Raw genomic sequence first — 13,410 nt, 5'->3', positions numbered from 1 at the left:
CAGAGAACAGACTCCATTTTAACTAGGTTGAACAGACAATTTATTACTAGATATTAAATGACTTTCAGAATTCTTGGGAAGCAAGAGGAAACAGATAAGAGGCTGAGCAGCTAGATACAACTCTCAAAGTGACGTTACAAATCTAGAACAACATGAAGGTTCCTGCCCCTCCCAACATTAAGGGCTGTGAGAGAAGGAAGCTGCTAAAACAGGACGCTAACATGACAGTTTCCAGCTCTAGAAACAATTATAACTATTCATGTCACAATCCACGTGAACAAGATGAATGTCTCATGGTCCACTTCTTTTCTTCTCCCTGTCAACTCAGTTCTATTTTTGAATATTGTGTAATTGCTTTGGATTAGTGGAATTTTAATGATATCCAGAAACTTGGTGAAAATTAGTCTAAGGAAAATTTAGATTTCTAGCCTCTTAAGTCCAAGAAAGAACACTAGAAGAAGTTGAGAAAAATAATGAATAAGCCAAATTATTATAACTGCTGGTTATAATACAGTCTCCAGGTTCTGTAGTCAAATCCAAATTTAATTAGCTTGAAACAAGATTATTCATCAAAATGTTACATTTCATACCACATACTATTTTTCTCTTTTTGCTGATCGATACTACCTTTCCTAATGAATTTCTCGTTCCTCTGAGTTATCAAATCACTTAATCTGAGCCTCGTTATCGTCATGCTTTGCTTTTTACCATGTTCTCTGAATATCACTTAACTTTCCTACTATTCTAGAAAAATTCCATGTAATCCTTTCAACCTGTTTATTGTAAATTCCCAAACTTTAATTCTTTGCAAAAGAAGATGCTTGTTCCCAAAAATCTGTTTCTCCAAAAATGCAAGCAATTTTTACATTCTTAATATTTATATTGCTATGACTTTGAAAGAATAAGTGAATGAACAGATGGATGTTTAGACAGTCTTCTCAATTGTTCTTAGGCATTATAGAATTCGATTTTTTACATAATTTAGAGATATTCAGATCAGATATAATATATATATGGGTGTCAGTCCAATGCCAAACTTTATTATATCATAACATTGGTTATGGCTATCAAAGGCCAATTTTGTGGTAGAAATTTGTTTCTGCTCTTCCAAAAATACATGTCTCTTTCTTCTCCTCCCTTCCTCTTTACTCACTTTGTATTCCATGGGCCGCTATTATTCATTGGCATGCACCTACCTGTCCCCACTAATCTCTGAAAAACTCACTGTTGGATAAATCCAATCTTATCCACTCTATTCTCCTAGCTCAAAGTGCCTGAGGGAAAACACAAAATCAACAGTGCTCTTTGATGTATTTCTGATAACTAATCTCAAGAGGGCTTGTACAGAGTCCCAACAATATTGTTATATTTGTCAGAATCAATCATTCTCCTCTTCTCCCAATTAACAATTTTGTATGTCCTTTTATACAACCTCCAGCTTACATTGCTTCATCCTCATTATCACTTAATGACCATGTTTCCTACAGCAGTATAAATACAGAAGCAACCAAAATAAAACTTCCAGGCTCCCAACCACACATGAACTTCCCTGTCTACATGTGCACCCATATACCCTGCCTGTCCTTCTTGCATGTTACCCAGAAACTGTCCATACTCTTATCTAAGGCCAACTCCTTGTATCTATCCCATTTCCTTTTGTCTTCTTGAAGACAGTGCTCTATTAATTATTCCTCTCTCTTAGAATTATCAAATTTTCCCTCCTTACTGGATTATTTTCATAAGCATAAGACTAATTATTTTGACCATTTTTTTTAAAAAAAGAAGCCTCATGACACTGCTTTTATCTCCAACTACCACAATTCTGTGCACCTTTTTACAAAAAAACTCCTTAAAACTGTGGTCTATATGCATATCTGAATTCCTTTCTCTCATTGCTCCCTGAAATCCCTGCAAATGTGATTTTATTCCCACAATTCTACTGAAATTATTTGTTCATCATTATCAATGACCTATACATTGATAAATCCAGTGGTTAGTCTTCATCCTTATCTCTGAGATATCAGGCTTTCTTGCTTGGTGTTCTGCACTTCAAGCCACTCCCTCTTTTTGTCCTTTATCTGTTCCTTCTCATTAGCCTGAGTTCTTACTGTTAGAGATTCTAGGCTTCAGTTCTCTTTCTTCCTCTCTTTTCTACCTATGTTCACTGTCTGAGGGATCTTACCCTGTTTCCGGCATAATTAACATCTATCTGCTAATGACGCATAAATTTTTCACTCTACCATGTCCTCTGTCATGTAATCCAGACTAATACATTTAACAATCTCATTTGACATCTCCGCTTGAATTGTCAATATCATTTTAAAATTATCCTGTCTAAAATTAGGCTCCTGATCTTTTCCTCAAAGCCTGCCTTTCTGACAATATTGTCCATCTCAGTAAACAGCAATCCCATTCTTCCTGTTGGCTATGGCAAAAAAAAAAAAAAAAACCTTGGAATCATCCTTAACTCCTCTTTCAACACACATACCTTACATCTGTCAGCAAGTCCTTGTGAGCTCTGCTTTCAAAATATATCCCATATCAGACCACTTTTCCACACCTCTACTAATAACACTCTAGGAAAAGGTGTTATTTGTCAAAATGATCTCTTGCCTGGATTATGTTAGTAGTCTGTAAATTGATCTGTCTACTTCCTTATTTATCTACAATCTATGATTTTCACAATCACAAGAATTATTCTTTTAAAACATAAATCAAAGCATGTCATTCCCTTTCCCAAAATCTTCCTCTGTCTCCTATTACACTCAGAGTAACTCTCCCACTCTAGGAGGAATGCACACACACCAGACTGAATTCAAAAGTGAGCAATCAACATGGCAGTGGGCTTTAAATTATGTTACATAATAAAAACTTCATCTATGTATTCATTCGTTCAATAACCACTTATTTAATTAGCACTTTCTATGGAGCAGTATAGTAGGCATTGAGGATATATTATTAAGTGAAGTAGCAGGCACGCCACCCTTCGAAGCTAATTATTAAGAAAAATAAATAGATAAATAATAATGTTGATGCATGATTACAAATTCAGAGAAGGCAAAGAGGGAGAAAATCCACAACTCTTTGAAGACACCAGAGTAGGGAAATCTGACCTTGTCTGGGGAATTAGAAATGTTTTCATCTAGAAAGCAACATTGTCATTGAGAATTAAAGAGAGATAAAACTAAGAGCTAACTAGATGAATTAGGTGGCAGAGCTGGGAGAGGGGAAGAAACAATTTGTGCAAAGGTAGCCACACTCATTGGAGGAATTATGCATTTCTTGAGCACATATTAAAAATAGGTTTACAGTTTTAGAGTAATTCTAGGCTTTGTGGGCCACACATTAAGAGCATCTTAAGAGCAGCAGGAAGCCCTTGAAATATATAGAGTATAGGTCCTTTTATCCATTGTTTTGCTTTCCACAGTTTCAGTTACCCATGGTCAAATTCATCTGAAACTATTTCAGTATATTACAATAGGATATTTTGAGAGAGAAAGAGAGAGAGAGAGAGCACATGCGCATGACTTTTATTATAGTATATTGTTATAAAGGTTCTATTTTGGTATTAATTATTACCCAAATAATCTTTTACTGTTAATCTTTTACTGTGCCTAATTTATAAATTAAACTTTACCATAGGTATGCATGTATAGGAAAAACACAGTATATACAGGGCTCAGTACTATCTGAGGTTTCAGCCATCTACTGGGGGTCTTGGAATGTTTCCTCCATGGATAAGGTGGGGGGACTGCTATTATCTGATAAAGGAACAATGTTCTGGCTCTAGAGGCAGATTTTTTAATCCTTCCAATACACTGCCATATATACACGACAGAATCAGTAAGTAGAGTGCATCATTTCAATATATTTGGCTGCAAGTAACAGAAACCCTCAAATATATTGTGTCATTAATAATAGGAGGTTCAGAGGTAGAGTGGGCTATAAGATTAATTAACTCAGTGGGTCAAAATTTTATCAGGAAAAAAGGTTCGTTCTATCATTCTGTTTGGCCACCCTCAGTGTTAGTTTTGCAATTAAGCTGGCAAAAAGGTAATTGGTGGTCTCACATACAGTCCACACTCCATGTACCTATCTATTTCTCCATCCTTCTCTTGGGAGTGATGGAATAATTCCCAGAAGTCCCCCAGCAGACTTCTTACATCCAGAGCCTAGAGTTGAGTCACATGAATGTTCCTAACCCAATCAAGGAGAGTGATAGACTTATCATAATTGGCTTAGACAAATCACTAAGGGTGGAATGGATGTTCAGAGTCTATCACAGTGACCACCAACTGTATGAGTAAGGTACCAATAAGCCATAAGACCACCTACCACTACAGAGACATAGTGGAAAGCAAATAGAGTGACTTAGTAAAAGGAATTACATAAGGGTTAGAGTTTCTCCTCATCCCAAGCAGACTCTCTCATACACCAATAACAGAAACAGATGAGTTGATTCATTCCTACCATCTAGAGATCACAAGGAGATCTTTCCTGCCCCATTTAGTTACATGAGGAATTCTAGTGAGTCTCAGTGAGTAATGGAGCACCCTGAATGCTCATCCTGTTGCTTCAAGAATGTTTGGAGAAAAAGCATTCATACCCCTTCTTTGTGGGTTTATAGAGTGTTGACTAATTTAGAAAACTGAGCATGGCCAAGCCTTTAGGTACCTCGCTGACCAGGCACAAGTAATGCAAAAGTACTTTAAAAATACACATATAAAAATGAAATATATATTTGCATTTTGTTCATAATATTAGTACCAATTGTTATGGACTGAACTGTGTCCCCCAAAGCTCATATATTGAAATCCCAACTTCTAATGTAACTGTACTTGGAGATAAGGCCTTTACTAAAGTAACTAAGGTTAAATTAAGACATAGGATGGAGCCCTAATTCAATAGGGCCAGTGGTCTTATGAGATGAGAAAGAGACATTAGAGCTTGCCCTCTCACTCTCTTGCTCACTCTCTCTTTTTCTCTCTCTGCTTGAGTACAAAGCAAAGGCCATTTGATGACAATGCAAGAAGGTGACGATTTATAAGCTAGAAAGAGAACACTTACCAGAAATTGAATTTTCTGGTACCTTGACTGTGAACTTCTAGCCTGCAGAACTCTGAAAAGTAAATTTCTGTAGTTTAAGCCACCCAGTCTGTGATATTTTGTTACAGCAGCTCAAAGTTAACTAATACATCAACCTTCAAGCAATTGAAGCATAGTCAAATCCATTAACCAGATTTAAATCTAATGCCTAGAAGTCTCAGGAGATAAACTGATGACTAAAGAAATTCTCATTACAAAGTGGCATTTGGTTGAAGAATTCTAAAGAAGGGGTGTCTTAGGATTCTCACACCAAAATAAGGCATTTTACTCACAAAGGAGACATAAACAGGCTTCATGGTATTTTTTATGATAGCTTTGGTTGTATTGTTAAAGATGGATTATTTTATGGAGGGAAAGGAAAGAGTAGATGAGGTAAGACAACTTAGGAGAAACACAGACAATAAGCAATTCTGTAGAGTTTCACTTCTGATTAAGATATGGAAGGACAGTAGGATGTGGAAGACCATGGCACCAAAAAAAAAATATATACTATACATTTCTAGAAATTTATTTAAGAGCAGTTGATTCAAAGAAGCCTTAACACATTAATACCAAAGAGGGCTGAAACCTCCACAGGTAGATAGAAAAGTGCAGATGCTTCAAGACCTAGGGACAAGTGTCTGACGTGAGTGTAGATGTGCAGAAGAGAGACCTGCCTTAGATGGAGAGAGTTTACAGTTACAAAGAAAAGCCAAGTGAGCTTTTAATAACATAATGAGTAGCAAGATAGATTTAAAAAAAACTATAAAAGCCCCAGATGCAAAAGTAAATACTTCATCTTGGCAATCCCTTCTCCTAGAAATTTTGATGAGGAATACCAAAGAAAGTGGCAGAATTAGCAATGGGTGTGGGCCGGAAAACAGTGTTTGCATAGTTTCAGAGTGTTCAGATTCCAAGGCCCTGCTGAAGAATAATACAAAAGTAAGGCAAAAACAACTAAAACTGGAACTCAGACTACTCTTAGCTCAAATCCTCAGAAGATGAAGGGACTAGCTCCTCTGTGGCTACTGCTCTGGAAGTTGGGGGTCCGGTTAATGGGCAAAGTGCAATCTCTTTAATCTCAATTGAAATCAGTGATGAACCCAATATAAAACTTCAGGCCTGGCCTTGGTGGAATCTAATGGAGCAACCCCTCACCTTAGCTACCTGATTAAAGAGAGGGTTTGCACACTCTATGAGATAGAGACAGAGATATAGTAATTTAATATCCGCTATTCTTTTAGAAATACTGCATGTCATGCTGCCATGTGAAGAGATATAGAGAAGTAGGATATTTTGGCCTATAATCTAGAGCAAAATTACTCAATAGAAGCAAAATCACAGATAATTCATATTGTATAATTAGTCGTCAAAGACTTTAAGAAAACTATTATAAAATTGTTAAATAATTTATAAGATGGAAAGAATGCCTGAAGATATGAAAGATTTAGGAGAGATATCAAATAGATAATGGAAAATCAGATTGACATTTTTGAACTGAAAAGTATAATATATAAAATAAAAACATGTGAGATTGTTTTAAACACAGATCAACATGGCAGAAGGCATAATTGGTAAACATGAAAGGGGGTCAATAGTAATTATCCAAATAAAAGCACATTAAAGAATATAAGATTGGAAAAGAAAATGAAAATGAGATAAAAGTCTTATGGGAAAATATTAAACTAACAAACATACACTTAATTAGAGCTCTAGAAAAAGCGGATATATAGAATTAGCCAGAAAAATATTCGAAGAAATAATGCCAAAAACTTGAAAAATTTGACAAAAAGCCTCAACTTACAAATCCCAAAAGCAAGGAAACACAAAAGAAAATAAGAACAAAGAAATTCATACCTAGGTACATCAGAGTCAAACTTCTGAAAACAAATATGAAAGTCTAAAAGCAGCCACCAGATAAATCAGATATCACACATAGGAAGGGAGGAGGAGCCAGATGGCAATGGAACAACATCTTTTAAAGTGTTGAAAGAAAAGAAATACCAACTTAAAATTCTATACCCAGTGAAAATATATTTCAAAATGAAGACATAGTAAAGATTAAGTAAATGATAGAAAATGAAAACTAATATCTAGAATAATGAGAATCAATAACGGTTAATATGGGAGGAAATGTAAATACTATATTTTAGTTAAATCTTTAGAAAGACCATTGACTTTTAAAGTAAAAAAAGTATATATATACACACACACACACACACACACATATGTATTGCAGTTTATAACACAGAAATAAAATACATGATGCCAATAGAACAAAGAATGAGGGGATAAATAGAATTATACTGTCATAAGGTTCCCACATTATTTGTGAATTGTCATTATGTTAATTCAAAATAAATAGTGATAAGTTAATGGTACATATTATAGTTGGTAGGACTATTACTAAAAATAAAATAGCTAAATATATAAATTATATAGAGAGATGTATAAAAATAAGGTAATTTAAAAGCTGAGAGAGGAAATAAAAATTGAAAACTGAAAGAATCCAAAAATAGATTGTAATAGCGGATAGCTGACACAATGCCTTTGTCAAACCTGTAGAAATTTTAGCACAAAGTGTGTACTGAAATTTAAGAAATTTTCACTTAAGAGACTGGAGAATCCCAGGATAGAATGTAACAACAAAAACAATAACAAAATCCAGCTGTATTACAAATGTATGAAACAACCTCTCTGAAGAGGATAGGGGAAAGATGCTGACCTAAGTAACTTTAGAAATGAATGGAATCTGTAAGACTAAAAACAATGCCCCAACCCCCCGCCAAAAAAAAAAAAAAACCCTATACATAACCACTGTACTCTAATTAATAAAGTTATTTCCCATGGGGATATAAATTAAGAACTAGAATTCTAATACTGCTGTAAGTATATATTGGAATTTAACAATTAAGTAAATGGATGGTAGATGGTAGGAGCCAGGTTTTCCACTGTGGGAGCGAGAGGGAGTTTACAGACAAGCAAGGGAAAGAGGCTACAATGTTCCATGTGACAGTGCATTAGAGATGGAGACATCAGTAAAAACTCATGTTTAGCTTAGATGTAGATGGTCCCATATGGAAATATTTATAAACGTGTGTAGGTAGATGGATTAGTAAACACACATATATTCCCTTGCTTTGTTACCTCAGAGGGCCTAGAAACATCAACACTGCGGTAGAAAGCAGCACACCTAGCGGCCACACTTTGGTTTCTAATGCCATTCATTCTGCTATGAAAAGGGAACGAGGATCCTTGCAGAAATGGTTGATTATAACACTAAGTCAGGGGATATACAAGAGGAGCCAGAGTATCTTGTAGTACAAAGAAGTAAGTGCTCCAAAAACAAAATAAAACAAAACTGCTCTTCTGCACTAAGTGGAGGACAATATCACAAGTTAAAACCTCTCATTCCTATGATACCCCCACAGACTTCATCCATTTTACATCTTTGGATGATGAGGGAGATACTCAAAACATATCATAGATTCATGGTTTGAGGAGAAGGCTGACTTGGAGAATAAGTTTCTGGGGAAACAATAATTAGAGATATATCTAATATACCTCTAATAATTAGAGGTATATCAAAAGAACACAGGAGCCAACTGAAAGAGCTCCCAATGGCTGAAGCTGGAACAATATCATAAATAAAATTGTATTGAATTATTACCCAAAGTATAAAATAAATGGCTATGACTCCATACTGATACATGACATAAAGACATGGTTTAATAAATTAATAATTGGGGGAAGAAATAGACAAATCTGTGCAGAAGAAATTCAAATAATTTATTCTGTCCCCTCAAGGAGGTGGAGCCTAACTCCACCTTCCTTAAGTGTGGATGGCACAAAGTGACTTTCTGGCAAACAATAGAGTATGAAAAGATGGACAAAAGAGTAATTTACAATGGAGAAAACTCACAAATACTATCTCAGCCAGGTGGTCAATATTAACATCAGCAGTGATAAGTCACATTCACAGGAGGAACCTTTAATATGACATGATGAAAATGGCACTTTGCCTCATTGATCTTTCTCCCAAAACCATAACCTGACTCTAAGCATGAGAAAACAACAGAAAAATTCCAATTCAGAGGATTCTACAAAATGACCAGCACTCCTCGAAAATATCAAGGTCATGAAAAACAAGAAAAATCTGAGAAAATGTCATAATCTAGAGCAACCTAAGGAGACACGACTCCTAAATATAGCATAGTCTCCTAGGTGAAATGCTAGAATAAAAACCAGACATTAGGTTAAAAAAAAGTAAGCTATTCTGAATAGAGTATGAGTTTTAATCATAATATATCAATATGGTTTTATTAATTGTAACAATTTCCCATACCAATACAAAATTTTAATTATAAGAGAAACTAACTCCGTATACTACCCTGACAATTTTTCTGTAAATCTGAAACTGTTCCAAAATAAAAAGATTATTTAAACTTTTTAAAAAAAATCCAAACAAGGCAGGAATGAAAAAAAGTAAAAGTACTAAAAACACACAGGACAAACAAAAAGTAAATAAATAAATGGCAAGATGAAAAAATTAAACCTAACTGTGCCAAAATTTATCTCCATTGTAAATGGCCAAAGTACATTATTAAAAGGCAGAGATAACAATTTAACAAGACAATATAAAAAATAACAAAACTAAACAATTGCATGATGTTTTAAAGGTGTGCTTTAGGCAGTCAGACCTGAGATGAGGCGAGATTCCAAATGAGTATTTGCCAAATTTCAAGAATTCAGAAAAGAGGTGAAAGAGTGTGTTGTAACTTTGCATCAAGTCTGTAGGCAAGTGACTGACAGACTGATTAATCACAGAAGGTGACCTGTTAAGAAAAGTGATACAAATAGGGGAAAAAAACTACTCTTTTGCACTAAGAGGGGGACAATATCACAAGTTAAAACCTCTCATTCCTACGATACCTCCACAGACTTCATCCATTTTACATCTTTGGATGATGAGGGAGATACTCAAAACATATCATAGATTCATGGTTTGAGGAGAAGGCCAACTTGGAGAATAAGTTTCTTGGGAAGAATGGGACAGGAGGACTTTTCCAGAGCAAAACTACTGTGAGAAAGGCTAATATTCAGACAGTTATTATCACACCTTTGATACCAGTTGACAATACTTATTACAAAGAGGCAGAAAAAGGTAATCTTGTGGAACAATCCATTCCATCAAATGCTTGTTCTTTCCTGGCATTTAAGGGAGCTATATTGAAAAATACTCCAGCCCAGCCTCGGAGAAGATCTATTAGACTTTCTGCTCTGAAAAATTTGGAGCAGAAAGAAAAACACCATGTAAAGATGAAAGCCAAGAAATGTGGCACTCCTGTAATCATCAATGAAATTTCATCCTCTAAAAAAAATGAAGTTTCTAACAACAAAAAGAAACCAGAGGAAGAAGGCAGTGTTCATCAAGATAACTTCTGAAAAGAATGAATCATTCCCAGAGAAAGCCAAGGGCAGACAGATTGTGCCTTGCATACCACCTGCATGGCAGAAGGTTCTAAAAGATATTGAGGAGCAAGAGATGGAGAAGAGAATAAAAATACAGCAGGAGGTGATGCAGATGTGGAAAAGAATGAAGAATTCAAGAAACTTGCTCTTTCAGGAGCAGGGCGACCTATGAAGAAATCAGTGAGCCAAGTAACCAAATCAGTTGACTTCTACATCTGCACAAATGAGCGAATCAAATAACACCCTAAGAACCAGGAGGAGTATAAGGAAGTGAATTTCACATCTGAACTTCAAAAGCATCCTTCATCTTCTGCCCAAGTCACCAAGGGATGTATCATTATTAAGCTTTTCAACCTGTCCTAAGGAAAGGAAAAAAATGTATATTTGATGAAACAGCTTCTACATATGCATCCGTTACATGGTAGTCAAAGCCTTCCATAAACGAACCCCTAACAGATACTATTTGCGGTGCAAGAAGGATGATACTAGTCTGCTACCCTCTAAATCTTCCGTGGCCAAGATCTCCAGAGACCTTTACTGCAAACCAAACAGTGTGCAAGGCCCGTAACCTGCAAAAATACAATAGATCAGGAGGCTAAGGAGCTTGAGAAACTGCAACAATACAAATTCAAAGCATGGGATGTTGGTCCTAGAATTGTCAAAGGTGGGCCCATCTTGCTCAAGAAACTTCCTGTGAAACTAGCGCCTCTGCCAATGGGCTTAGATTTGGAAACTGAGAAAAGAATCCAGCAGTGAGAGTCAAAGAGAAATCAGAGGATGAACACCTTGAATGTCATTCTCAATCTTATCCTACTAAGACCTTGGAAGATGTTGTGAGTGTTCCTGAAAAGAAGATTCTTCTAATCACCATCCCCATGTCACTAGCCTTTGCACTGAAGAACAGAATCCAAATGCCTGCCAAAGGAGATGAGGAAGAGGATGAACTGGTAGTGACAAAAGCTCAACCTGTGTCACATCATGGGGTACCTTTTAAGCCCCAAATCCCAGAGGCAAGAACTGTGGAAATATGCCTATTCTCCTTTAAATCTCGAGACAAAGAATGTCAGTTACAAAAGGAGAAGAAAATAAAAGAACTGCAGAAAGCGGAAGTGCCTAAGTTCAAGGCCCTTCCCTTGCCTCATTATGACATTATTAACCTGTCAAAGAAGACGGTAATGAATGTGACCAAGATTGAGCCTTTCTACTCAGAGACTGACAAAAGATGATCTCTGAGGAAGAATAGAAACAGCAGAAAGAAGCAGATTGCTTCTAGGCTCGTCCAAATGCTGTCATCTCCCAGGAGCCTTTTGTTCCCAAGAAAGAATAAAAATCAGTTGCTGAGGGCCATTCTGGTTCTCTAGTTCAGGAACCTTTTCAGCTGCCTATTGAGAAGAGAGCCAAGGAACAGCAGGAGTTGGAGAAAAGAATGGATGAGGTTGAAGCACATCAAGTCCAGCAGTTGGAGGAGGCCAGGCAACAGGAGGAAGAACAGAAAAAGGAGGAGTTGGCCAGGCTACAGGCAAATCCAATATGCAAGTACCAAGGTGTGGAGGTAAAGTCAAGTGCACAGCCTTGGACTGTGCCTGGATCTCCCAAGTTCTTCACTTGATTGCACTGCTAAACTCAGTGTAGAGACAGGGAACTGGCAGGCACTGCTGCAGGCATTGCTTAATTGTTCAGGCACTGCCTAACTGAGTCAGGAAGTCTGGAAACAAAGTTTTGAGCTATCCTGATCAAAACAAGATGGAGGTAGGACAAGCTCCAACCAGTTGGAACCAAGATGGTAGAGGAATTGACTGCTTCTTGACCTTGCAGCTTCATTACACATTTCATTACCATAAATGTTTCTAAGGAAACCTCCCACTCCCATCATACACCTGACTCCATGACATTTCTGTTTGAACACATATAGTCAAAAGGAGGGCATCACCCTAATTCCAGGAAAACACTCCCCTTTCCAAGAAATGACATGAATATTCCTTACCTTGTTTAGCCTATTATTAAGCTGCTGCTTAAATAGAGGGACTAAAGGAACCATGGGGCCAGTTCTCCGCCGCAGGGAGAGCCAGCCTCTACTCTGTCTGTGGAGTAGGTTTTCTATACTTTCTGAATAAAACTCGCTTTCACTTTATACTGTTGACTTGCTCCTGAATTCCTTCTTACAGGAAGCCAAGGACTCACTTGGACTTCAAAGTGATTCCCAGCATTGGGAATTACTTTCTTGTGTCACTGTGAGTTGGAGACACGACCTGGCAACAGGACTTTCTCTGAACATCAAACCAGGAGCCGTCTTTCTTTGTCAATGGGCCTGGAGAGAAACCATTTCTCCAGGCTTTTACCTGCCCATGCCCAAGAGAGCATATGTGACAACCAAGGCCTCCAATTTAGTTGTGAATTATTTTCTTACATTATTGAGGCTAATCATGAAACTCGACTTATGTTTGTCTCAAATAGATTACACTCCATGTAGTTATTTCCTTTAAACCATTGATTGCCCTATAATATGGGTCTTAGCTCTGACTAGAACTTAAAGTCTCTATGCCAACACGATATAATCTCTATTGCCCCTTACCCACCTCCTTTTTAAAAATTTTAGTGAGAAAATAAAGATACTTAGATCCTAAGATAGGATTAAGAAGTCATGGTTTCAATGGGGAATAATCAATGTATCAGATTCTTTCCTTTTGTCTGCACACAATGAATTTATTATGGAACTCTTTGCTGTAAGGGTAGAAAACATCACTGACTGCACCAGTGAAAAAGAAGACTGCGTGGGTCAAAGTAATCCTCAGCTAATTGGCGAGCTTTGGGCAGAGCAGCTGGTAAGGCACATTCTTCCTTCATTGGTGCTGA

At 36.7% G+C, this 13,410-nt stretch overlaps 1 pseudogene; it reads left to right on the top strand.

Annotated features, from left to right (window-relative positions):
• Positions 1-5,439: 5,439 nt before the first annotated feature.
• LOC138399425 (targeting protein for Xklp2 pseudogene) lies at positions 5,440-12,166 on the top strand (annotated as a pseudogene).
• Positions 12,167-13,410: the final 1,244 nt, after the last annotated feature.

The sequence above is a fragment of the Eulemur rufifrons genome, chromosome 19, assembly GCF_041146395.1.
Source record: "Eulemur rufifrons isolate Redbay chromosome 19, OSU_ERuf_1, whole genome shotgun sequence".
Classification (NCBI taxonomy): Eukaryota; Metazoa; Chordata; class Mammalia; order Primates; family Lemuridae; genus Eulemur; species Eulemur rufifrons.
Note: the sequence above shows the minus strand (reverse complement) of the source record. Positions and strands in the feature narration are given on the sequence as shown.